Source organism: Rhinolophus ferrumequinum, chromosome 9 (genome assembly GCF_004115265.2).
Source record: "Rhinolophus ferrumequinum isolate MPI-CBG mRhiFer1 chromosome 9, mRhiFer1_v1.p, whole genome shotgun sequence".
NCBI lineage: Eukaryota > Metazoa > Chordata > Mammalia > Chiroptera > Rhinolophidae > Rhinolophus > Rhinolophus ferrumequinum.
In genome coordinates, this window is record NC_046292.1 from 31,562,543 (window position 1) to 31,589,008 (window position 26,466).

Consider the following 26,466-nt stretch of genomic DNA (forward strand, 5'->3'; position numbering starts at 1 on the left):
TCTCCCGAGCAGAAATGCTGCCTGGGGATATCTGGAGTCTGCTGGCCTTGAAGGTATTTAGGTAGGCCACCTGTCAGGAACATAGGAGATAGACCAGACCATGAGAACACTGAGGCTTTAAACAGAATAGTCTGGATTTTTTGGCTCCAAGTCCAGCCTCTCCCGGCTTTCAGAGCTGGAAGCCTTGGAGCACCACACTTGCCACCAGCCTGCTCTCTTTGGTTGAATATCCTTCCTTCCCAAAGTGTCCTACAGCTTCTCCAGGAAACGAAGAGGAGAGGAGAAGAGAGAGAGCTGAGGAGAGGAGAAGAGAGAGGAGAGGAGAGGAGAAGGGAGGGGAGGAGAGGGGAGGGGAGGGGAGGCGAGGGGAGGGGAGAGGAGAGGAGAGGAGAGGAGAGGAGAATGCCTAGGACCTGTATCTGCTAGCAGGGCCCTAACGTGCTGGGTGACTGCCTCCTCCAGGTCTTGCGTTTCCTCTGATGTGGGGTAGACTTTCCTAGACCAAGAAGTGGAGCTAAGGCCAGGCCCAGAGCCAGGGGAACTTAATGGGGAAAAAAAGCTTATCTGTGCTCAAAAGCTAAGGTCTAAGGCCAAATCCTGGCTGAGCGAGGGAGTGTCCTCAACGTCTGCCTGTCTGGTGCTGAGAAGGGAAGTCATTTGATGACATCTTCATTAGGATTTTCCTCTCGTCATACAGACTCTGCACCACACTCACACACATATATAACTATTGGAAAAACGATTTTAATACCCATGGCACATTGTCCTTGTGTGATATAAAATCCAATGACATGTGGCATTTGGAAAAGGTCATTTCGCCCATCAGGATTCATTAGCCTGTTTCAGCCTCTACGCCTGCAGGACTGGTCCCAGCTGCCTGTCCCCTGCAGTGGGGCCAACTGGACAGGTGGAGCCCACAGGGACCCTCCCTGGAGAGCAAAAGCACTCCCCAGGGAGCTAGTCATAGAATCCTTGCTTTAGGCGAGCTCTTTCCCACACGTATCTGAGAAGTAGAGGCGTAGTAGCCAGAGAAAAGGAAGCCTCTGGCCATACAACTATGGCTTCTCGGTCTGGAGTGCGTGGGAAGGGAAAGACAAAAACCAAAGCCTCAGTATTTTCCTAAGAGTATCATCTCTGGGCAGAGGGAAGGAGATTTGAGGGACTCTGGAGAGAGAGCGGAGGGTACAGAGTGGATGCCATGAGGAGGTGAGGGATGGGGAAGAAGGAGGCCGGGGAGGCCGCAGTGGGCAGGACCCTGGCCCTTCCTTTGGGGGACCTGGATAGAACCTGGGATCTCCTGGTATTTTATTCAGGCCTCTTTGGCAAAACTGGGGCCCAAGCCTGGTCTTCTTCCCCTCTTGTGTTCTTTATGCTCTTAGATTTCATCTCTATGTGTGAAGCAGCTCTGCTCACTAGCTACGTCCACGGGAACAGGCAGTATCTGTCAATACTGGGGTGGGTGGGGCCAACGGATGAGCCAGCCAGCAGCACCGGTTCCTTCCCTCCTGTGTTTCCTATGTGTGGGTCCGCATGAAACACGCACCACTCACCTTAGGAGGTAATTCCTTACCAGCTAAATGGGAGCTGCCCGATTCTGGCTCTTGGTTTATTTGTTGGGAGTTACCAATAGATCACAGAGGAACTGTAGTTTCAGAGCAGACGAATGAGGACAGTCAGAGTAAGAGAAACAACTTTGAAAACACTAGAACTGGGGGCCAGTGAGCTAGGATAAGGGGAACAGGAAAAGGATACTACTCCCTGAGGGAAAACCTGAGAACCTAGCATCCCAGCATGAGCAGAGGGGGCCCTGGATCCTGAACTGTGGTGTTGGTCCACTCACACACTCACGCACCCCTGCTTATAGACTATTCTTGCACTCCAGTATTCAGAGGATGGGCCTCCAGCAAGAAGACTAAGAAGGAGTTTCCAGTGAAACAAGGAGAAAACAGGAGCACGTGTTGTGCTGCAAACCAAGTAAAATAAGTGTTCAAGAAGGAGGGAGTGGTCTCCTGTGCTAACATTGCTGCTGGAGAGTAGATGAGGATTACTGAGGTGTAACCATCGGAACTGGCAAGGTGGCCATCATCGGCAACCCTGTCAAGAGCACTTTCAAGAGAGGATGCGAGAGAAGGAAGAGAAAATGATGAATGCTGATGTCTCTTTTGAGGAGTTTTGCTCCCAGGAGCAGATATAGACATTTACACAAAGATCCATTTATCCATTGGAGACACATGTATCAAGGCCCCAATCTCTGTGAGGTTCTATACTAGGTACAATGTACCCAGAAGTAAGCAGCGCAGCCCTTGACCTTGGCAGCCTCAGAAAGTAACCGGTGAAGGAATGAGATAAAGCCTCAGATCTCCCACTGACAATTTCAGCTTCTTTTTTTTTTTAATTGAAGTTTATTGGGGTGACGATTGTTAGTAAAGTTACGTAGATTGCAGGTGTACAATTCTGTAGATTTTAGCTTCTTTTTCCTATCTGTTCAAATGAAGATACTAGATATCCCTTCCCTCTCTGTTTATGGAACTTGGCATGTCCCAGACTTTCTAAACTGCCCCAATTCCAAATGTTTTGACCTTATTGTCATGCCAGGTGGTCACACTGCATTCTAATTTTTCATTTAGAAAATGTGGTTATTACAGGATTGTTGTGAGAATCAAAAGAATTAATCACATGAAAGTATTCTGTGACCTGCCAAGTCACAGTACAAGGCATTATTCAAACTGGCTTAGACTAGAGAGGCAGCTTAGCCACTCCTTTCTTTGTGCTTTCAGAATAATTTGTACATCCCTCCTTCCCAGCACTGACATTCCTTTATTTTTAATATGTTTTAAGGTATGCACCAAATTGTGTCTGACACAGGGCCTGGCACACAGTGTAACTTTCCAAAGATTTATTGGAGTTCCTGAATGAATGGATAAATGGTGAGGGACATAGACAAGTAAACAGCAAATCATGATGCAGGACAGGATGAAAATGGTCATTACCGTCGCTAACGTTTATTGAGGACTGATGCTAATTTCTTTCCATGTGTTACCTCACCTCATGTTCCCAGGTACACTGTGAGGAGGATGGTACCGTCCCTCTGACAGATGAGGCTCAGTGAAGTTAAGTGACTTACCCAAGATGCACAGGTCCTGCAGGCCTGGGGCTCCAGCTCACTCTGGCCTACCAGAGGGTTACAGAAAGGATTTTTCAGCCCTAGGATGGTCCCTCCTTTGGTTCACTCAATTCAGAGCACAGACAATTGGCCATAAATACATCACTTAAATCTTCTCCCCTCCTTCACCAGGCCAGGCCAGGCCAGGCTAGCCTAACCCTAAGCAGTAGCTAGGGAAGGAGCTGCCCAGAGCTTTCATTCCCTTTTACAGCCCATGTCAAATTCCAAAGCAAATCGTAAATTCATTAACCTCGAACGGATTAAGCTGTAGAGCTTACTTAGCACCATAAACAAGATCATTGGGATGTTGATTTTCCCCTTTTATTGCTTCACTGGAAGAAAGCCTATCTGGCTCCAGCTCTGGAAATAGGGGTTGGCTCCCCTGCAGGACGTAGGATGCTAAGGAAATCCTAGCTGGCTGTCCCTTAGTAGGTGCTAGTACTGGACTGGGGCTTGGGGATATGTAGCCCAAGAGTAGACACACCCCCACCCTGTCCCCAACTTGCCTTGGCACAGCCATTTCTAATCCAGCCACCTGAGCCCATCGCTCTGGGGCTGACACGGCATCCTGGGGAAAAGCAGAGGAAAGACGCTCAAACACCTACCCTCCAAGTCGCCCGGCTCTCCCAGTAAAGATGATATTGAGGTGGCATTTCCCTCCTGGCTCCCCAGGCCCTGGGGGTTCCCCCAGCTCAGCTCTTCCCTAGTAAGGCAGTCACTGCCCGTTTAACCAATCCCTCTCCAACAGACTAGTGTCTCTCGTGGGCAGTAATTGTTCCCTCTCCTGGTGCTTGGGATCCCACTTCGTCATGTCCTCTCTGAGGGCCTGGCTCCAGCAATGAGCCTCTCTCCTGGAGCTCCAACCCTCGTCCATACACTGAGAAGAAACACCAGTGGTCATTATCCAGACCCTCTGCCCCTCTCGCTCCTCCCTTCAAGTTCTCAAAAGGTTGTCCACATTTGACACCTCTCTACCCTCCTTCCTTCTATTCCCTCCTTAAACCACTGCAGCCTCATGTATGTCCCCACTGCTCCCTTGACCAGCTCTTGCCAACATCAGTAACTATTCAAACTATCGAGTCCTACAGGTGCGTTTTAGTCATCGATTGCACTCTTTTACTCAACAAATATTTAATGGGTTATTAGGCGCTGGTGACACATTAGTAAACAAAATGCAGACCCTGAGAGGTTAAACATAGCCAAGTGGTCATAAGTACAGACTGCCAACCCACCTGGGTTCATATCTTGGCTCAGCCAATTACTAAGCTGTGTGACCTTGGGCAAGTTCCTTAACCTTTCTGTGTTTGTTTTTTTTCCTGATCTCTAACATGGAATGATCATAGTATTATGAAGATGGTTATGAGGATGAAGTGACTTATAAAGCTAGGGCCTTGATATCAGTGCGTGGCACATAGCAAGTGCTCTGTCTATGTTCACATTAAGTAGCTCGCCTGATATCACACAGCTGGCAAATGCTGGGGCCAGGCTTTGGCCCCAAATCTACCCAATTCCAGAACCTTCACTCTTGGTGGCATCATGCTACCTCCCTGTCCTTCCTGTCTCCCACATCCACCACCACCACCCTGGGCTATTTGGGCTTTGCACATAAGAGTTACCTGGAAAATATTTGCTCCATGTGTGAATTTAATCAGCAGCTCGGTGTTTGGGGAGGCTAGGCTACCGGAACACTAATTATTCGATGATAAAAATGAGGTGGAGGAAAGAGAACCATTGGAAGAGAAGATCGTTACTTCCCATTTCAGCATGTTTCATCTGAGGTGAGAGGAGAGCATCCTCAAGGATGCTTTGGGCCGCTGACAGTTTAGGACGGGAGATCAGGAGAGACATCACATTGGAGGCAGGTTTGGGAGTCAAGCAGAGAGGGTAAGTTGAAGTCCACAAAGGTAAGAAGAGAAATTCTCCAAGAGCAAAGAGCACAGGAGTGAGCCTTGGTCAGAGCAACTGGGAAGAGGCGACAAGGTACTGGCATCGGGTCAGGTGAAGAGGAGGGAGGGACAGGAAGAGGCTAGACAGACTGTGAGATGGCAGAGCAGGAGCCCCGAGGAAAAGCCACACACAGCATGAGAAGGAGGCCACGAAGGACCGACGAGCCACAGCTTCCAAGAGGCTCCGGTGAGCAGCTGAGGGTGAGGCCATGACAGTGACGTCAGTGACAGAAGCTCCACCCCAGAGGATGAAGGTGATGAGGCCACAGGCACAGGCCTCTTAGAAGGCAGATCAGAAGACAGAAGAAAATTAGGAAGCGGGCATAGGAAGCAGCAAGGTCAAGGGAAGGCGGGCCATTGCGGAAGTTCAGAAGTTACACACAATTTAAAAACAGAAGGGAAAGAATTAATCTAGGGGCCAAAACGCAAGAGCAAGAGGTGAAGGGTGAAGGCCCTGCTGAGGACTGAAGGAACTGGCTTTAAAGGATAGTAGGCAATGGTTTTAGAGACAAGGCAGAAATTCTAAGAACTGGTAAAATGGAAGGAGCCAAGTAGAGGCAAGAGGTATTTGAACTAAAGAGAGGAGTGGCGAACTCCTCTGACATGATCTTCTCAGGAACAGAACAATAATAACAGTTCATTGAGTAATTCAACTTGGGAAATACAAAATGAAATTTTTCCCTCTCTCATCTCTGACAACTATAGCTTGTCACATACCCTTTCTTGGATGAGTAGCTGATCCCTTAGCAAATGGGCAAATTACCCTCTAATTCCCAATTCCTTTGGGTTTTTAGAAGTTTGTGCAGTTTGAAATTCCAATCTCATATCTGGTTTAAGGCACTCTTCTCCTGGTTTTATTTCCCTCCTGCTCTGTACCAGCCTCCTGTAATTCTGAGGGGGAAGAGGGAGAGTAGATGGGATGGCTTCTCTTACCTCCCAGGCTGCTGCAGCTCTATTTCCCTGGGAACCAGCTGGGGCATCAGGCTTCTCTGTAGAGCTGGTTCCCTTGCAGGGCACATGTGTCCAAATAACTTAACCTGCCTGAGCCTTCGTTTGCTTCCTCTTCTATACAATGGGTAACACTGACTTCGACCTTTGAGACTCAGCATTAAGGACTAGACAAATGCTTGTACAGCACCTTATACACGGTACTTGCTCCACAAAAGGAACTCCCATTACAGGAAGCGTGAGTAGGATAGCTCCTAGCATGAATGCGCATTTATGTCTCTGTCAAGATTGTGTGTGTGTGTGTGTGTGTGTGTACACCTGTGTGTATAAGAGAGAGTTATGTGTGGGCAGGGAATAGGACACCCTTGTGAGTCAGCTATTGTGTGTGTCGTTGCCTACAGCTGACCCCAGGGCTGTAAATCCTGCCTCTATGCCCGCTGGAGTGTATACTTTATAGCCCAAGGTCAGGCCCATGAATCATAAGTGGGGCTGGCAGGAAGGATCGGGCGGGCTGGATGGGGTGGGGCCGGGCCAGGGTGGGGAGCTGGGCTGGAGGAGTTCGCAGTGTGGGGACCACTTGGAGAGCAGCCCTGCCTGGGCATCTCCTGCAGTCCCAGATCTCAGGGAGGCCAGCTGTTCTCAGCAGGGTTGCAGTTTCCCTGGGAGCCTCCACTGGCAGGGGGGTGGGGGGGCCCTTGTCTACTGACAGCACCACTCACACTGGGGCTGCGAGTCATGGCCCTGCCCTCCCAGGACAGGCCTCTCCTGTATTCTGGGCACCAGCACTGCCTGTGGCTGAGCTGCACCTCAGGTCTTGGAGGAGGCAGGTCCTGAGCGCCAGCCTGTCAGCCTGGTGGCTGTGGAGCGCCCAGCCCTTTGAGCCAGATGCTTTTATTTCTTCTTTTCCTTCCCAATCTGTCTTGGGGAAAGTGGCCCCAATAAGGCAGCCCTTTCACTCTGAAACCTTTTTATGACTCCAGCCATAATTAACTCGAGTAATAAAATTTTTCAAATCCAAATAGATATAATTAACATTTAATGCCCCTGGTTGGTGCTGGTGGCTGGGCCCATTAAGAGCGCAGTATTGATTGAGAAGGTGAGCCAGCTGGGCCTGCCGCTGGGCCAGCGGGCAGAGGTGGCAAGAGCCGAGGGCTGCCTATGGGCCAGGCCCAGCCCAGGTGTGAGGAGGGTGTCAGGTGGCCCTGGGGACCAGGGCTGTGTGGACTCGCCTCCGCCTTCTATCTCCTGTGATCTCAGTCTCCCTCACCATCACGCATTTCTACACCAGCCCATATGCTGCCTTTCCTGTGCCTGAGGCCTGCCCCTTCTCCTGGAATTCCTCAGGCTGCCAGAAGACAGGGCTGTCTTCTCCCTGAGGAGCCCTCCTGGCTTCCGGCATGCCTCTTCCTTTCTGACTTATCCTGCCCAGCTGTGTGCTTCAGGTTGAACTCTAAACCCAGTTGGTCAGATAAGAAGCCTTCCCTGACTCCCCGACGTGACTTCTGCATCCCTGCTTCCAACCGAACTTCACATCCCCCAGGAAGCTGGAGAGTGGAACAGTGCGGGAAGCATTCATTTGAATCCTAGCCCCTCCACTTCCCTGCTGTTTGATCTTGGGCAAGTCACCAAGCCTCTCTGAGCCCCAGTGTACTCGTCTGTGAAACAGAGATAGAATATCCAAAGGTGAAGTAAATGTCAATCTTACAAGAGTCTCAGGTGATGGGAATTACTGTCTCTGTTGTACGTGTAACAGAATAGGCTTAAGGAAGGTAAAAACCCTCATCTCTGTGTCTTATACTTCTCTGTCTCTCCCACTAGTTTAATTTAACTCCTATTCATAAACAACACCAAGGCCGGGAACGACAAAGGACAGGATGATTCTAACACCAGGCCCCTGCACCGAGGGAGCGCCTGGTCTGGTGGGGCTCCAGTGCAGGGGAAGGGGGTGCACACAATCAGCTGGTTTAAGTTAAGGCTTCATGGAGGGATGTGCAGGCTCTGGGCCCTGGTGTGAGTGAAGATGCAAAGTGCTATAGAAGAAGTGGGTGACAGTCACAGGCCCAAGGCAAAGCCCAATATGAGTCCTGCCAGGGATGGACAGGGCACTGTGGCTGATGTGTGTGGCTCTGTGACCGTGGGGGTGCTGGCCCAGGTGTGATCCTCAGAGAAGGCGTTTTCTGTCGTGAGCCCTGAGCTGGGAAGCAGGCACCTGTTGCCAGGCTTACGGGGTGATTTATGATATCCCAGCTCATCTGCACAGCATGTTAGAAGGACCCATCTCTTGGGCAATCACCCACATGCTGCCCTTTGGTGGTGTAGGCAGACTGGGCCCTACTGGCAAGGAGAGTTGAGGTAGGGGGCTGAGTTCCTTCCTCCGTCCTCCTACTCCCAGGTTTAGTCCTCTGCGCTCCGTGAAGCTTGGTACTCCCTGTCCTTCAAGGGCCCTCCTCTCAATGCCTCCTTTCCAGCCTTTAGCAGCCCCCTTCTTCATCGGAGCCCCCCAGCGCCGTGTGGCCTTCCCCCCGGGCCCTGAGTACTTCCTGCTTTAGGCCAGGTCTTACACTGAATGTAACGTGAGTCTCTGCCTTCTCCACTGCCCTCCCAGGGCTGCTCACTCAAGCCCACGCTGCGGATACTAGAGCTAGCGAATCGGGAGGCCGGGGCGGGCATTGGCTCACGCCTCTCTCCGTTCAGTCATCTGACATCACTCATTGTACCATTCCTTGATGAGAAAGGAGACACGTAAAGTGTAATTAAAATGTAACAGGTGAGGCTTGGAGACGACGGGGTCACATAGTTTAGCCTGCAGGTTCAGACAGTACCACTTCCTAGAAGAGTTCACTCAGAAGCTGCGCTCCCAAAGGAGGTTTTCCAGGCAGAGCGAACAACATGTGTAAAGGCCCAAAGGTGAGAGAAAACAGCCCATTTGAGAAACAGAGAATGTGGTGTGACCAGAGCAATAGTGTGCACGAGGGAAAACGGGCAGAGACGAGGCTGCTCAGGCAACCAGGGTCTACACAGAAATGCCCTCGCAGGCCTTGCTAAGGAGCCCTGGCCCTTTCAAGTCCCAGCTCCATTGCCTGCTGCTCCAGGGACTTCGGGTACCTTGCTTGATTCCCCCTAGTCTCAGTTCCCTGTCAGTGAAATGGGGATGACAATCCCAGCCCGTCCACCGCACGCAAGGATCAACCTGCTTCGTGCTGGACCAGTGCCTAGTTCTTTAGGGGGTGGTTGTAGACATGGCCCAAACATGTGCTCCTGCAAAGCTCCATTCTGGTCACGAGCTCCAGTTCCCTGTCTAAAGATTGGGTGGGGAGTGGGGTCAATAACGTTAGGGGAGGGGGTCCTATAAATCCGCGCAGCTCTGAAATACCAAGGCTGTGTTATTCCCAGGCTCACAACACACCCGTGGCCCCTAATCCCCACAGAAAGAAGGCCCAGGGGTGTCCCCACCAACCTTTACTGCCCAGACCCCATTACTCTCTCCATCTTCCTTCTACTCCAGCCACATTCCCGGCCCTGCTGGGCGGTCTCTGCCTTTGCCTCGGTCATTGCTCTCCCCTTCCTTCTCCTGCCATCCTATACTCCAGACTTCTGGGGCTCCCTCCTCCAGGAAGCCCTCTCCTCCTTCCCACTTCAGCCTTGTGGCGGTACCTTCTGTGCCCAGCTCATGAACTTCTGAGCCTGAGCTACCCTTCTTCCACACCCCAAAGCACTGGCCCCCAAACTTTGAGGCTGTTCCAGGACTACACTGGAACAGCTCATGATAAAAAGGAAAGGAAAAAGAGCGGAGTGACCAGTGGACATGGGGAGAGAGGACAGAGGGTAGGCTCTCCCTTGAGCAGACCCAGCCTGAGCCATGGTAGGCTTCACCCACATTCCTTCACTCAGCACCGTTCTGCAATTCAAACTGAGAACTAGGACCTTGGCGCCTGGGGCTGGTGACTTTTAGTGAGGCGGTGGCAGGGCTTAGAGGCCTAATGGCGCAGCTGGTAACAGGCTGTGCCTGGCCATGCCTCCCGGCTGCTGCTATCTCAGGATCTCTTTGCACATAACCTCCAGCCCAACCCCCATGCAGCTGCCTTCCTCATGACACTGGCCTGTGTTGTCCTGATGACCACTGTCCACCACGCCTGGGGGAGGGCCAGGCCTGCGTGGAAGGAGCAACTCTAGAGCCTGTGGTCCCTCCTAAGGCTCCCCTGTAGTCAGCCTGGTCGCCCTGCCCTCCCAGGCCCACAGCTCCTCCCCAATTTCCTCAACAGGGCAGGAAGACATGATGAGACCTACTCGGTGCAAGTCTCTGTGCTTCGGACTATGTACATTCTTTTCATTCACTTGTTAAAGCAGTCTGGGAGGCCAGGTATTATCCTCAGCCTCTAGGTTGGAGGAATTGTAGACTCTGACAGACTGAGGCACTTGGCCCAGAGGATACATGGCTAGTAATGCTAACGTGGGTTTCAAGATCAGGTCTGTGGCTCCAACACTCATGTTCCACCCTCTCTGGCTCCCTCCTGACCCCACCCCCTACCTTCAGCCCAGCCCTGGCCCGTGGTTCTGCCTGTGGCTGGGCTACCAGGAGAGAATACAGGGAGTGCAGGTGGAGGGGATGCCAATGTGCAAAGAAACAAGAAGTTCACAAGCTTGAGAGGAGAGGGAAATGTTTCTGGTTAAGGGATTGAGTGTCCTCTAGCTGTCTCTGTGGGTCGTGGAAGCCCAGTAGGTGGCCACAGAACAGACCAGGAGTGAAGCCTACCCAGCCTCCACCCCCCACACAGATGCCCCATCAGTTCCCACGACTCATCAAGGAGAGGTGAGGCCCCCTTCCCCGGTCCCTCCCACGCCGTAGACCCAGCAGAGGACAGAGGACCATTGGGCCTCCCATCCTACCCAGTCAGTCTTGCTGCTGATATGGATTACCCTGGCCAGATGTTTTCCTTGTAATAGACAGAACGCAGCAGTGGACTGTAGGAGCCAAAATTTCATTTTCAAGCTTGCTAGCAATGGACTTTGGACAATTACTTTTATATTTTTATATCTAAAGAAATTTTCCCTGTCTAAGGTGCTACATATCCCAGGATGACGATGATGATGATGATAGCAAACACTTGACATAAAGGACTTTCATATACCAGACACTATTCGAATGCTTTATGTGTCTGTAAAGTAGGTACTTATATTCTTTCCATTTTACAGATGAGAAAAATGAGGCACAGAGAAGTTAAGTAACTTTTCCAAAGGGATCAAAAAGATTGAGAAAAATGAGGCATAGAGAAGTTAAGTAACTTTTCCAAAGGGATCAAAAAGATCCCTTTATTTAAATGGTTGATGAGAAAATTATTTCTAAAACTATAGAGATATTTTGTAAAGGTGGAGGTGCTTTGTAAATGCAAAGGTAGTTTTCCTAAATAGAGATATAGTATTCATAAATGGGCATGGGTGCTTTTTTTTTTTAACAATACTTATTCTGTAACTGTCATCTCTTTATTATAAAAATCCAGCTTCCAAAGCATATTTATTCCTTTTTCTTTTAAACTTCTATTTATTTAAGTGTGTTTTTCCAGGACCCATCAGCTCCAAGCCAAGTAATTGTTTCAATCTAGTTGTGGAGGGTGCAGCTCACAGTGGCCCATGTGGGGATCGAACCGGCAACCTTGTTGTTAAGAGCACTTCAGTCTAACCAAGGGTGGGTGCTTTTTAAAGGCAGAAGTGCTTGGCCCCTGCTGGAGTATGTTTTATTTCACGATGCCTCAGTGTGAGAGGTGGTTCTTTGACTGGACCCGTCTCCTGGGCTGCGGACTTGGAGGGTAGATCACAGTAGATAGCCCATCAGGGCAAGGCCAAATTGCTCCTATTTCAAATAGCATTCCTACTTAAAAATCACAAAATGTCACAGCTGGAAGGGATAAGCTCTTATAGCCCAGCTCATATAACCCATCACTCCTGGAAGAATAGGCTTCTATAGTACCAAGGAGGGTCAGACAGTAGTGGGCATGGGAAGGGAGGCTCCTCAGAAAAAAGCCCTGGAGGGTGCTTTGCCTGTCCCCATGCCCGGCCCCACTACACACACACACACACACACTCCCTTTTCATCTGCAATCAGGGCTGGACTAATGTACATACTTCCTTTCTGCCTTTCCCACATCCCAGGAAATAGAGCTCTTAGGACAGGAGAAAATGGAACAAGGATAAGACTCCCCCCTTTCCCTCATAGAAAGGGACCTTCCAGGAAGAGTTTGGGAATGCCTAGTAGCAACTAGACTGCCATGATTGCTTTTCCCTCTGCCTGGGGCAAAAGGCCAAGAGGAGCTACACGAGGCACATGTCCCAGACCCTCCTGCCCCGCTCTCCTGGCTCAAGCTGATTCCAAGAAGAAAGTGTGGGAGAGGACAGGAAGGTTATCAGACAGGCAAAGGGGGCATTTGGTCTTGGGACAGAACTGAAGCAAGGGATAGCCCGAGTGTTGGACTTAAGTAGAAACAAGAGTCAGGCTGAGGCTGGCCTTGGGAAATAGCTCCTCAGGTGAGAACTGGCGCTGTTTTGGAGAACTAGCATTGGATTTGGGTTTCGATTGAAGTTTAGAATGTGAGCTAGGAGGTAGAGCTGGGTTGGCTCAGAGGACTGGGGTTGGTTTTGCTTCAGAGCTTCCCTAGAAACTGCCTGCTTTGTGCTGGTCCCACTGAGCCCATCTCCAAAAAGAGGGGATCCCTAACAGTGACCCTGGTCTGGGAACTTTATTGAGGAAAATAGGAGTGAGGGTGAGGACTGGCTTTGGAGGGGAGCAGTCAGTGTCCCCCACTAGGAAGCTGGCTAGGTGAGGACCTCACTACTCAAAGGGTGGCCCACCGGAGCATCAGCTTTCCCTAGGAGCTCTGTAGAAATGCAGAATCTTGGGACAACCCCCGCCCCTTCCCCCCCCCCCCCCCCCCCCCCCCCCCCCCCGCTCCCGAGCTACCCAATCAGAATCTGCGTTTTAACATGAACCCTTAAGTGTTCCACGCGTACACTTCGAGTTTGAACAGCACTGGGGAAGTTTTTTTGGCTAGAAGGCCTGAGCCGGGGGCGGGGCAGATTGGGGGGGACCACAGGGGAGGCCAAGAGGCACCCCGCACCTGGGCCTGCTCCAGGGCCTCCTGACTGACACCCCCTCCTAGTGCTGGAGCCACAGCGACACCTACTGACCGTGAGCACCTAGGCCACCCCCTCCAGGACCTCTAGACCCTATGGTCCGCACTCGCGTGGCCTCTCCCCTGAAGCCGGCTTTCCTGAGCTGCAGGGATCTGGCTTTCCCAGCGAGGCTGGAGCAGGTATAGGATGGGCGGGGCCTCAGGGTGGAGCAGGGCTGCGTGCTGGGGCCTCAGTGTGAAGAAGGTAGGACGAGTCAGCAGGTGTCCTCTCAGATGCAGAGCGCAGGTCACCTCCCTAGCCCCGGCATTCTCCCCGTAGTCAGCCACACACAGCACATGTTTCTCTGCTCTCTGCACTGAAGCCCTCAGCCGGATGAACACCATGCAGCTTCCGCTCCCAACCAGCATCCAGCCAACGCCCCCACGAGGAGGTGGGATTTGAACCTATTTCTAAACAACTCGTCGTAGAAGAGGGCTTTTAGGAACTACAGCAATTAAAAAGCAATTCAGGGAAAGGGAGCAGCTAGGATATTTCTGGTCCAGGGTGGTGGTTGCCAGATTCCTATGACAGAATTCTAAGTCAAAAGGGTTGAGGATGAGGCCAAAGGGCAGAGAAGAGGCCAAAGAAGGAAGCCAACCCCCCTCCGACGCAGGGCTCAGCTAACTTGCTCCAGGGGACCTGGCTGGTCCAGAGGGTCCCTGGGGCTCTAGGCTGCTGGCCCAGGGCCACCGGGGAGGAGAGTGGGGCCTCTCTCTGGCAGCAGTAGCCCCTGTCTTATCATTCCCAGGTCCTAGTTAGCCCCCCCCCCAGTCTGCTCTCAGCTATGAGGGGTTTGCCTGAGAGCTAAATGATGCTGATTGCCCACCAGTGTCTGCCATTAGTGGTGATTAGTTAAAACATCAGAGTCTAAACAGTCAATTGGTTCTAATAATTAATACTATGGCTCAGCTGTGATTGAGAGGGGGTAAGGGAGATGGAAAAGGAAGGGAGAAAAGGAGACAGGATTGACAGAAGAGCCCCTAGCTCCAAAACTACTATTTCTTGACCCACATGCCACGTGCTGTGCCAGGGTGTGTCTAGCGCCTAATTCCAATTCTCTGTACTCACAAGACATCCTGATAAATTACATCACTGAGCTATAACCTCCGTTTGTCTCCGTTTTATAGGTAAGAAAAATGAGATACAGGAAGGTAAAAGCTAGTAGATGCTCAGCACAGTTTGGTGAATGAGTGGATAAATAAATGAATCAAGTACCCCAAACTGAAATTCAAATCCAGGTTAGCCTGACTCCAAAGATTTGGGGAACACACGAGGTATGGAGGGGAGCATTTACAGAGAAAATACACCCAGTTTTTTCTCTCACCGTCTTTCTCCTTATATACATACTCCGTCTCATACATATTCCATTCTGTCTCTGTCACATAACTCTCTCTCTCTCTCTCTCTCTCTCTCTCACACACACCTCCGTCATACACCCCTTTTCCTCCCCCATACTTCCCTCTCTCACCATGTTCCCTTTCTCCCATCTACACCCCTCACGCTCTTACGCTCTTCACTCACCATACATCTCTGTCACACACCCCTTCTACACACCCACTCTCTCTCACACACACCCCGTTTCACACAAACATCCCTCAGACAGCTCCTTTCCACGTGCCTTTCTCTCCCTCTCACAGACAGACTCTTTCTCATGCAAGCCTTTCACATACATATATTCACACATCTCTCTGTCAACCATCCTCTTTTTATTTCTCTTTCACACATTTCTTTCTCTTTCTCCCATACTTAACTCATACCTCTTTCTCTCACATCCACACCTTCTCTTTTTCAGGGCCCTTGTCTATCTTCAGTGTTACACCGTCGGCTCTTAGAATACGAGTATCACTTGGTTCATAGTAAGCCTCAGAGGGTGTTTGGGAAATGAAATAAACATACCCACACCTCTCTACATCCTTCACACACATGCACGCACACACACCGCTCCCTCTCTTCCTCCCACTCGACCCCACACCATGCGCACATCCCTCTAATACACTCAGGCGTATACTTTGGGCCTTCTCCTGGTACCAGCTCCCATCACACACTCCTGTTTTCCTGCCCCCTCAAGGATTCAGGCCTCAGAGGCCTCCTGATGGACTCTCTCTGGCTAGGCTTGCTTATCTTTGAACTGTCCCCAGATCTGGAAGGGCCACAGGGACTTCCCTGCCTGGCCATGGGGCAGAGGCTCTAGGCCAGACTCCTTAGGTATCCTAGAGTGGGCTCAGCCACCCCTGCCTCCCCAGGCCACAAGCAGCACCACGGCCGGCCAGCAGGAGGCCGGCCAGCAGGATGGCTGTGTGTGCGTTGCTATTAATCACCCCTCCTGGTCCGCTAACGAGGCTAATGCGGTAAGTGACAATAGCCCATCTTGGTTCCTGATTTAGGGGCTCAGGACGGAAGCTGGGCTCCTGGGAGTGAAGATGTGAATTCTCCACGACACTAAACCTTCAAATAAATCTCCTCCAGTCAGAGAAGCCCAGGGCACTAAATCCCACGTGCCGGTAATTGAAACCCTTAGAGCTTTCTTGGGTAGGAAAATTGCAGAGAGAGAGAGAGAGAGAGAGAGAGAGAGCCGCCCAGAGGTTCTGGGTGGGGTGGTGGGCCAGCATGGAGGCCTGCAGAGGGCTCTGTGCTGGGGGAGGCTGCTGGGGACCCTCTGTGAGCACGTGGATGTCCTGGTGGGTATGTCTGTTTGTCCATGTTTCTGGGCTTTTACTGTCTGGTTGTGTTCACGTGGTCACAATCCACCCTCTTCCCACCAGGTCTATGAACACTTGAGATTTTTCTAGGACAGCAGTAATAGAGCCTCTGTCTTTTTAGGGGCCCTACCTTTTGAAATCCTTGGGGCCTCTGCCTCTCACTGACCATGAAACCAGGTTTTTTAAGCCAAAGGAATTTTCAACATTACCTCAATTGCATTCCTTCCCCTCTCTCACCACCATACCTCTACTACCCACCCACCGTCACCTTTCATTGTCTTTCTGGACATTCTCCTACCATCCCTTCGAGTCCTCTTCCCATTAATTTGGCCACCAAATTATGCAACAATCACTACTACTCACTCTGTGCCAGACCCTATGTCAGGTCCTGAATGTACCAGAATGATCAGATAACCTCCCTGTCCTCAAGGCGCTCAGAGTCTAACAGGGGAGACTGATGGATAAACAGTTAATTGCAATGTTATGTGATGTATGCAATAATAGAGGTATAGACGTATAAGAAACACAGCGTGGAGAAGAGGAATTCACTATCAGGGAAGGCTTCAGAGAGGAAGTATTGTCTGAGTATGGTCTCCGGAGTTCCCAGCTGCCCGTGGGGGAAGGATGCCAGCGTTTGCAGTGAGAATACTAGATCCTGCATGCTTGTCCAGCCGTAACACACAGCATTGCTGGAGAGGATATGAGGTTGCAGAGGCGCTTCTATGATAAGGAGTTCAGAATTTATGCTGTGGGTTTTGGGAGCCAAGGAATGGCCTTACGTGGCTAAATGATAGGATCCGATTTGTGTTTTAGGAAGATCCTTCTAGCCGTGGAGATGGAAATGGATTAGAAGGGAGAGAGATGCAGTACAAGACTTAATAGTAAAGACTGGAGATGATGATGAGGGCGAGGGAGAAGAGACGATGATTCTGAGAGTACTTAGGGGGTAAAAACAGCTAAGATGTTCATTTACTGGGTGTAGGGGCCCGCGTAAGAGGAAGAGTATATACATGGCCGATTTAGGGAAATCTGTGAATGGTGGTGCCATTGATTGAAAGAGACAAAGCAAGAGGAGGGTAATATCTAGAGATAGATAAGTCCCACGTCAGGCAGATTGCACTTAAAGAGCCTGTGCGACATCCAAGCAGAGAATCCGGTACACGGTGACACAGATGGCTCAGAACCGGAGGTACGAATTGAGGAAATGAAACTGGAGTGGAGATCACGCATAGAGTGTTCAAAGAGAGGAGTGGATTATGGCAAGGCTAATAGCTAACATCAGAGTTTAGTCGAGCGAAGTGGTTAAGAGCATGGGCTCTGGTACTGCACTGCCTGTGTTGAATGTCCAGCGCCACCAGTTACCGGGTAACCATGGGCAAGTTGCACAACTTCTCTATGCCTCTGTTTCCTCATTTATAAAAGGGGGGTTAAACAGTGCTTGGCACAGAATAAGCTGTAATCAGTGTTATCACTTCCCTTCCTCCTCATGTACTCAACTCCTACTTATCCATCACATCTCAGCTTGTTCCTCAGGGAAGCCTTTCTGGATTCCTCTGAGGAGGGCACCTCTCCCTCTCATAGTCTCCCATAGCACTGTTCATCTCTCTTTGGCACAACTGCAGTTTTACAATTTTTATATAATTATTTTATTGCATCTGTTTCCTCACTACTTTATAAGCTCCAGAAAGAAATAGATTTCATTGTATCCTTAGACCTTGGTTTAGTGCCTAGTAAGTGGAAGACATTCAATTAATAAATAAATGATTATAGCTGGAGTAGCCATTATATTTGGCAAATGATAACTACCGTGTTTCCCCGAAAATATAAGACCTAGCTGGACCATCAGCTCTAATGTGTCTTTTGGAGCAAAAATTAATGTAAGACCCAGTATTATATTATATTACATTATGTTATATTATATTAATTATATTATAAGACCAGGTCTTATATTATAGTAAAATAACATCAGGTCTTATATTAATTCTCACTCCAAGAGACATATTAGAGCTGATTGTCCAGCTAGGTCTTATTTTCAGGGAAACACGGTATCAAGGAGCTGACTGAGAACAGTTTGATTGAGAGTAGAGTGGTCGGGATGAAAACCAGGCTGCAACGAGTCAAGAAGTGCTTAGGAGATAAAGGAGTATGAATAACAATAAGGAAGACACTTTGGAGCATCTGAGGTGAAAGGGGAGGAGAAGGAAAGGGCATTAGCTCCATACATACAAAGCGCCCTATGAAAGAGAGGGATGAGTTGTCGACGTCACAATGTGGGAGACTAGCGTGTATCTAATGATGGAGGGCAGCATGAGGAGGGAGACCATGACAGCTTCCCCAGGGAACATAGGCAGGCATGGGGTTCGAAGTCCAGCAGAAGCAATTAAGCTAAAACAGGAGGGCGAATACCTCTTCCACTGAAACCAGAAGAGGCGAAAAGGAGGTGAGTATGGATGTGGAAATTGGGGGCATTCGTGCCCAAGGACTTCAAATTTCTATGAAGTGGGAAACAAGGCCAGGTAGTAATGAGAGGGACAGAAGATGGGGTGGGGGACTCAAGATAGTAAAATATTATTGGATTGTCTCTGTTGGGAAAGGGGAAACAGAGCTGATCAAGGGCATGTAAAAGGATTGCTTTGTAATGCTGAGATTGGACATTGCAAATTTGTATTGGCACATATCTGCGTGGTTTTGTGATTTTCCCCAGCTGCGTTTAGCCGCCTGTGTGTCTGAGACAAAAAGGAGAATAGTTGGATTGTAGAGAAGGCAAACGAAGTAACGAGGTTGAATATGTTGGCAAGAGGGTGCTGAAGTGTGTGCCCTGGGGTCCAGGCTAGAATCCATGGGAGATGAGAGAAGAATAGAGTGAGGAGCAAGTATGATGGGTACAAGGCCATGAGAGGGCTTGGGGCAGAGGGAGTTTTCACAGAGCAACTTAGGTTTTTGACAGGGTCCTCCAGGAGGAAGTAGAGTACAGGAAAAGAAAGAAGCAGGAGCTGAGGAGGGCAGGGCAGCGACAGGGTGTAGGGTAGGCCGGTGAGTATCAAAGTCGCGAGCGCATGTGAAGAACTAGGAGAACAGGGCTGGGGACGCAGGTGGTGCTTGACCTCGGAACCCAGAGGGTGGAGAAGGAGTAACTTGGAAGCAGCGATGAGCACTAAGAAAGACAGCGAGCCACTCCCGGCCCGAGGAACCTGGAGCTAGGAGAATAAACAGCCTGCACTGGAGAGGACTCCAGGGAGTGGTGTCTCCAGAAGATATGCAGGTTTCTGTGAAAGCGAAGAGAGGAAGTATAGAGGGCTTATCTAGGGAGCGGAGTTTACTGGCATAGTACTCAGTCCCAGAAGGCATGATGGGAAGATGGCAAAGAGACCTCAGTGGAGCCCCCTCTGCCCCGCTCTTTCCCCAACATCTCTTTTAGACTATCTGCATCTCTAGCCCACCTCCCCCAACTTGACATCTCATCGCTGCACCATCCACTCCCACACAAATGTTCCCCATCCCATCCACACGTCCCTCCCTCCTCTTCCCACACCTCCTCCCCAGTCCTCCCCTCCCTGGACCCTTCTCCTGCCCTGCCCCACCCCAGCCGGCCTGAGTGAGCAGGAACCCCTGCACCTTCATTTCTCAGGTCACTGCTTGGCTAATGGGCTATTAATTTGCTCAATCGTCCCCTGTGAGGCAAACTCAATTTCTGCCAGCCAGTCGTCCCTCCCTGTCGACAGCGTGATTGATTGGAGGAACAGCTGTCACCGCCCGGCTGCCTGCTCCCTGCCTCCTTCCCTACCAGTCCACCCCACCCCTCCTCACCCCTCCTCCTCGGGCCGCCGCCCCGCGCCCACAGAGGCAGTGCACCCCTGCCACCTGCCCAAGGATCTGTCGCCAGCAATGAAAAATGACAGAAATATTTAAGGACAAATAAGGTTTCCCAACGCAATTGAAAATGATTACAGGCAGCTACAGATGGGGCCAATCTGATGCGCAGCAGCAAATCAAATCGAATTTCCTTATCGGCGTATTATTTTAGGCGTTATCTGGCACGTTGATGCAGTTATCAATTCAATTTCAGCCGCCGGTCCGCTGTTTACTGTCTCGCCTTTGCTGGGAAAAAGTAAACATGCTCAGCCCAGCAAATTAATTTCTGGCTGAAGCCAGAGGCTGCAAAGGACTGCTGCACAGGACCCACGGCCCCCGCCTTGGCCCCGGGCTCCAGTGGGCCTGGCTGGCCCGGCCAGAGCATGCCCAGGGAGCAGAAGCCCCACTAGCTGCCAGCCTGCCCCTGCCTTGGCCCTGAATCCAGCCCCAAGCAGGATTCAGGGCTCCTAGGAGGCTGAGGTGACCGCTGTTGGCTCCGCGGCTGCTGCCAGGGAGAGGTGAAGGTCTCCCATTAATTCCCAGCTAAAAATGACAAATTCATCTTGGACGACAATTAAATGAAGTCAGTAATTGATGCTAATTGATCTCCAGATGCGAGGGCTCCCCTCAGCCTTAGCAGCACGTGGCTGTCTCGCTCACTGCCCACCCCAGCCCTTCTCTTCCTCGACTTCTCTCTGCTCCTCTCTTGCTCCTGGCTCACCCCCTAGGGCTCTGGGGCTGTTGACCTCACAGGTCTGTGGGAGACAGCTGGCATGGGCTGGGCTAGCAGGCAGTGCCTGAAGCCAAGCAGCTGGTCTGCTGCCCATCCAGCCCCGCAGGCACTTGTAATCAGTGGCCTGAGTTCCACCCACCAGCCTAGAAAGCAGGTAACACTGCCCTCCTTAGCGGTTCAGGATTTATTGCCCACAGCTGCGGAGGTTCCCACTTCATTTTTATCAGCCCATAGTCAGAGCCAGCAGGGGGTAAAGCACACTTGGATTTACTTTACTTTAAACAGTACAGTCCTAGCATTTTGGCACATGGCGAGGAAGGTACTAGAGGAGAGTGAAGTGTGTGGGCATGCTGGCAAAAAGATGCAGGGGATACAGGTGTACTCAGTCTATGCTTGCATGTATGCATAGGTGCTCAGGTGTGTCTATCTAGATGTGAAAAAGTACCCACACTTGTCTGAGCACCTGTGTGCACCCATGCCCATACGTGCATATGTATTGACACTTGAAAGAACATGTGTGCGTGTCCATATATGGATATTTTCCTGAATTGGGCCCTTTTCTGCAGTTTGTAAAGCCTACTCCCAGGGAACTCTGGGAGGCCCCACCTGCCCCACCCAACACTGGCCTAGCCCAACACAGGGCACTGTCTGGAAGTTATTAGCTACAGGAGGAGGGGAACTGAACTGTAGCTCCAGAAGAGGAGAGAGGCTGCAGTTGTATTTAGAATAGCCAAGATCAGCAGTGTGCCATAGCTATGACCCATGAAGCCCCATCAGCTTCTAAACAGGTTGGTGGGTACATTTGGTGGGAGCAAAACGTCAGGGGGCCAAGGGTCCAGGTTCCATGCCCAAGACTCCAGTTCGAGCCAAAGTCAGCCTAAACCTACAGGCTGGCTTCCACCTGGCTGCCTTGTAGATATTTGCCAGTGGCCACCCAGAAGCTCTGTCTGGCTCAATCCAGGCCCCCTCTGTTGCTAGAGACAGTAAATAGTGTCCATCACAATAAGGGTCAGGGCACCTGCCAGGCTCTTGTTTCACAGGGACCTGGAGCTGGCAGGAGGCCAAGTGGAGTGGGCAGTGCCAATCTGAGCTTCTCCCAGCAGAGTAGAGGGAGAAGGCAAGATGGCAAAGACATGTGAGCATGAACATTTCACCCCTGTGTATTATAGCTCAGTATATATGGCACATGTAAGGAACCTGGTGCTAAGCAACAGGGTCTGCACACGTCTTATGGAAGGAAGAGAAGCAAGTGAAGAAAAGCATATATAGTAGGATAGATGAGCAGACCAGACCAGGGGCAGAATGGGGGCAAGACATCAGAGAAAACCCCACGACATCGCCCAGTAAACATCTGCATCTTTCGGGGGATTAGCAGGTCAATGATCATTATTCATTCATTCAAGGAATGTTTATGATTTCTGTATTTACTACTATTCTCTTACTTTGGGGCTATGCCCTCTAGTAGATGCTAAGCTATAGCAGTAAAAACGTTATTCCTTGCCCTCAAGAAATGTATCGTCTACAAAGGGTAACAGACACATAATAGGCAATTGTAACACTGTGTGACTAGAGGTAGCACAAGAGACTGGGGAACACTGAGGAGGCAGCTGGTACAGTCTGGGGGAGTCAGGGAAGGCTCCCTGGGAGAAGAAATTCTGAGCACTAAAGGATGAGTAAGAGTTAGCCAACTTGTGCAAATGAACCCTGCCATATTCTGTTTGGTTGCTTGGCAAGCCCAGAACAGAGACAAATAGGCCTATGTGGTTCCAAATGACTCTGGAACTACTAAAAATGTGACCTCTACCCCTGGAGCACCAGCCACTACCTTGGGATCTGGGCAGAAAGGTGCATAGCTGTTTTCAGGGCATCCCTGGGCACTGGCAGATAAGTATGGGCCACAGCTAAATACACGTCTCTCCCCGCCCCACCCCCACCTCCTCGACCAGGGATGCCTATTAATCCTGACAAATGATGACTTACGAACATGTAATGCAAACTGATTCATCATACATTCAAATCCGCCGCCCCGCCCCAGCGGGAGGCCCCAGCCAGACAAGTGTATTACACGGATAATGTATTTGACGTATTAATAAAACCAGCCGCATTGCTCTGGCGCAGGGACTTGGGAATGCCAATATACGATGACAGATCACATATTGATGAAATCCAGATGTTTGGAATCATAGTCTTGGGGCCTTGTTCATATTGACTGAAGGTAAAAAATGCCGTCTGTCAGCATGTTAACTCTTCCTGTTCCACACTCAGCGAAGACGCCAATCATGATTTTCTGGAGAGAAGAGAAGGAGGAAGGGGGTGAGTGAGAGGGGAGAGTGGATGAATAATGAGGTTGGGTGGATGAAGGATGGATGAAGTGGGGGGGTAGATGGGACACTTTTCATGCCTTATGTTCTTGACCCTTCCCCAGCATGTGACTATCCATGATACTCCCTCACTCCTTGCAACTCTTCCCTTCTTGGCATCAGTGACATCACACGTGTTTCATCTTCCGCGTGGCTATTCCTTCTTCGTCTTGGATGACTTAAACTTCCTCCACCTGTTGGAGTTACTCTGAGTCCAGCCTCTTCTCACTGTACATTCTCTGCCTAAGTGATCTCACCTACTCTTAACGTCATTCTTGTATTCATTCATTTACTAAATATTTACTGAGTCTTTACCATATGCCAGACATTGTTCTAGGCATAGAGGATGCAGTGAACTTCAGTTCTTGCCTATATGTCAATGTCTGCAGTTGTAGAATTCTAGCTCTGGTTCACATATGGCGCCTATTCAGCATTTTCACATGGATATCTTAACATGTCTTAGTTCCTCAAACTAAGTACATCCAAAACTGAACTCACTCGCTTCCTTCCCGAGCCTGTTGCTTGTCCTCTTGTTCCACGGGTCAGTTGCACAAGCCGGAAAACTTGGAGTCATAGTTGGTTACTCCTTTCTGTCCTTTAACCCCATATCCAAGCCATCTGCTTCTGTCGTCTCTACCATCATCATCATCATCATCCTAGGACACGTCACCGTTATGCCTCATCTGATTTTGTAAGATAACCTCCTAAACAGCCTTCCTGCACTTGCTCTTCATCCTTTAGACCATCCTCTGCTTTGCAGTTAGAATGATCTTTTTAAAATACAAGTCTGATATGTCACTCCCCTGCGTAAAACCTTTCTCATTTGTATGTTTTAAAAAGTAACCAAATCGTTAATCTAATTTTAAAAGTCCTCCAGGAGCTGGCCTCTCTATCTATCATATCTCAACATTCTGCCCCTCACTCTCTCTGTTCCAGCTGCACTGGACTCTTTTCAATTATTCACTTAGGCTTTCTCCCCTCTCTCTGTACCTTCAAGCATGCTGTCTTCTGAACACCACTTCGCAATCATTGCCTGACTGGTTCCCACTGATCTTTCAAGCCTGTGCTTAAACATCACTTCTTTCACCTCCCAGACCGGATGGTATACAAATTCCATGTACTTCCCTTTTACTAAGACCTCTCTCGGATGTTTGTTTAGTATATCTGTCCAGTAGGTCCTAAGCTTCCTGAGGGCAGACGCCGTGTCTGTCTTGTTCGTTATTGTATGGCCTCCGTTCTAGCAGACACATCATCAGTATCCAACTGACATTTGTTAAATATTATTGAACCATTACCTGGGTGAGTGCATGGGTAGGTAGGTAACTGGGTACCGTGCAGTGGTTAAGAGCACTAGCTCTAGAGTCAGCAACACCTGGATTTAAATCCCTGATCTGAACCTTTTAGCTCTGTCATTTCATTGTTCTGGGCTCTAGTTTCCTCATCAATGTGAAAGAGATAATAGTACCTAACCTCACAGGACTATTGTAAGGATTAAATGAGATAAAATGTGTGCAGCATTAAACCTGTAGCCTAACATATAATAACTCTCAACAAACACATATTACTATTAATGGATAAACGGATGGATGGATGGATGGATGGATGGATGGATGGATGGATATATTGACATACAAACCAATAAATAGATAGATGGGTATGGATGGATAGGAAGAAGGGACTCCATGGAGGCCAAAATGGGCAGGGTACCTACTGAGTGGTACACGATCTTGACCATAGCAGGGAAGAAGGCCAGATACAGGACAAGGCCAGGCTGGTGTCAGGATGGGGTAAAGACAGGCACAAACAACAAACTGTGCTAATGTCCTTCTAACAATAATAATCACTTATCGCTTGTACACAGCCCTGATTTAAATGGGTCCTCACAAGAGTCCTAGGAGTTGGTAGTTATTATCCCTGTTTCACACAAGAAGAAATTAAAGCTCAGACGTGTTAAGTGATTTGCCCAAGGCCTCACAGCTAGTAAGAAGCAACTCTATTGAATGTTGCTTGAAGGCTCTTCTGTGTCTTGGTCACTAGGAAATGGATGCCCTTCTATTGGGAGTGCAGAGAAAGGAAGGACAGGTCATACCCATGTGTACACACGAGCACATGCATAGACACACATACATACTCTTAAAAAAGTCCCAGCCTCATTTGCCATCTATCATTACAGTTACCCCCACCCTGATTGTAACCCTCCCCCTTCTTAAATCAGACACCAGCCAGTCAAGCCCTGCGTTTTGTGGTTTGTAGAGAAAAGATCATGGAGATAGGATTTGCTGCTTGAACAAGCAGAGGCAAGAATGGAACCACAGGCAACAGAGCTGGGACAAAACGAAAAAGGCCAAGCCAGAGAGGCCATCACATGGTGGCGAGTTGCTGGTCCAGACATGGGTTAGTAACCTAGGAAAGGAGGGCTTTCCCTTTGAATGAGACCCTCATCCCGCAGTGTCCACTTCTGCACTAGGCCTCACCATGGAAGATGGCCGAGAAGGAGCCGTGATGCCAGCCCTAGAGTTGCCTGCTCCCAGTGGTCAGCGGTTCCCAACAGAGGGGGGCAGCAGAGGGCTGATCTGGGACCCCAGGTACCTCAGGCCTGTTCCAAGGCTTGAGGGCTGGACTCAAAGAAAGGAAAAGGCTAGGAAAAGGCTGCATGACATGACCTCTCCTCTCTCCTCAGCACGCCTGTAGCCTCCCTCACAGCCCACAGTCCTTCACTTCCTGTTAGAGCCTCCTGTTTTCTGGTGGAGAAGGTATTCCAGCAGTTCAGAAAGGGAAAGAGACCCTCTGAAGGCCACACAGCGAAGGAGACTCCAGTCAGGGCTGAGCTACAGTCGCGTTCTCGGCTCTTTGAGCTTGAGATGCCCTACCTCAGGCGGAGCGTAGGGTCAGGGCCCCTCCACTCCCCGCTCTCCTCTGGCTTCAGGGTATACCTGAGGCAGTCAGAGAAGTGGAGGTGGCAGGCGCTGCAGGGCCCGGGGTGGCGGGCGGGAGGTGCAGTAATGAATGTGGACGGGAGGCGGAATGAGCGATCCATCTTTGCATGGGAGGGGAGGGGGCTGCGGGCGTTCCCCCCACACACTCACACACTCAATCAGGCGCTGTCAGACCTCCGGCCGCCTGGCATTTTGGTGAAGAATCTCTCAGCTAAAAATTGTTGTCAGTCCCATTTCCTCGTTATCAGTGCAAGGGCTGAGGCAGCGCCCGGGGATTAGCAGGCGCTGCGAGCGCCCGCACCCGCCATCCACTGCCGATAACACCGGGCCTCCCGCCTCACCTCCCCCATTCATCATCTTTAGCACTGACAGCCCGTCCCTGTCCCTGTCCCCAGCCCCTCATGCCGCCCACGTCTCATGCTGTCCTCATGCTGTCGCCATCCCCACCATGCTGCTCAGCCTGGCTCCTGACCTCCCTGGGGAGCTAGGCCTCCAGAAGACGGACAGGATTGAACCTAGGCCGGAATGACCTAGACCCACCTGTGGCAAAGTGCTTGGCCAGCTAAGGAGTGGGAAGGCAGGGGCAGGACTAAGGAATGTTCAAGGAGAAGATGCTCTGTGACAGCCTGCCCCCCAGTAGGCTCGGCCTGCCTACCTGTGATGCT

The 26,466-nt window shown here is 50.3% G+C and overlaps 1 protein-coding gene across 3 annotated transcripts in view; it reads left to right on the forward strand.

Moving 5' to 3' along the window:
- The window catches only part of RNF220 (ring finger protein 220), a 214,916-nt gene that overhangs the window by 149,978 nt on the left and 38,472 nt on the right, over positions 1 to 26,466 (forward strand). The gene's annotated exons all lie outside the window — the stretch shown is intronic.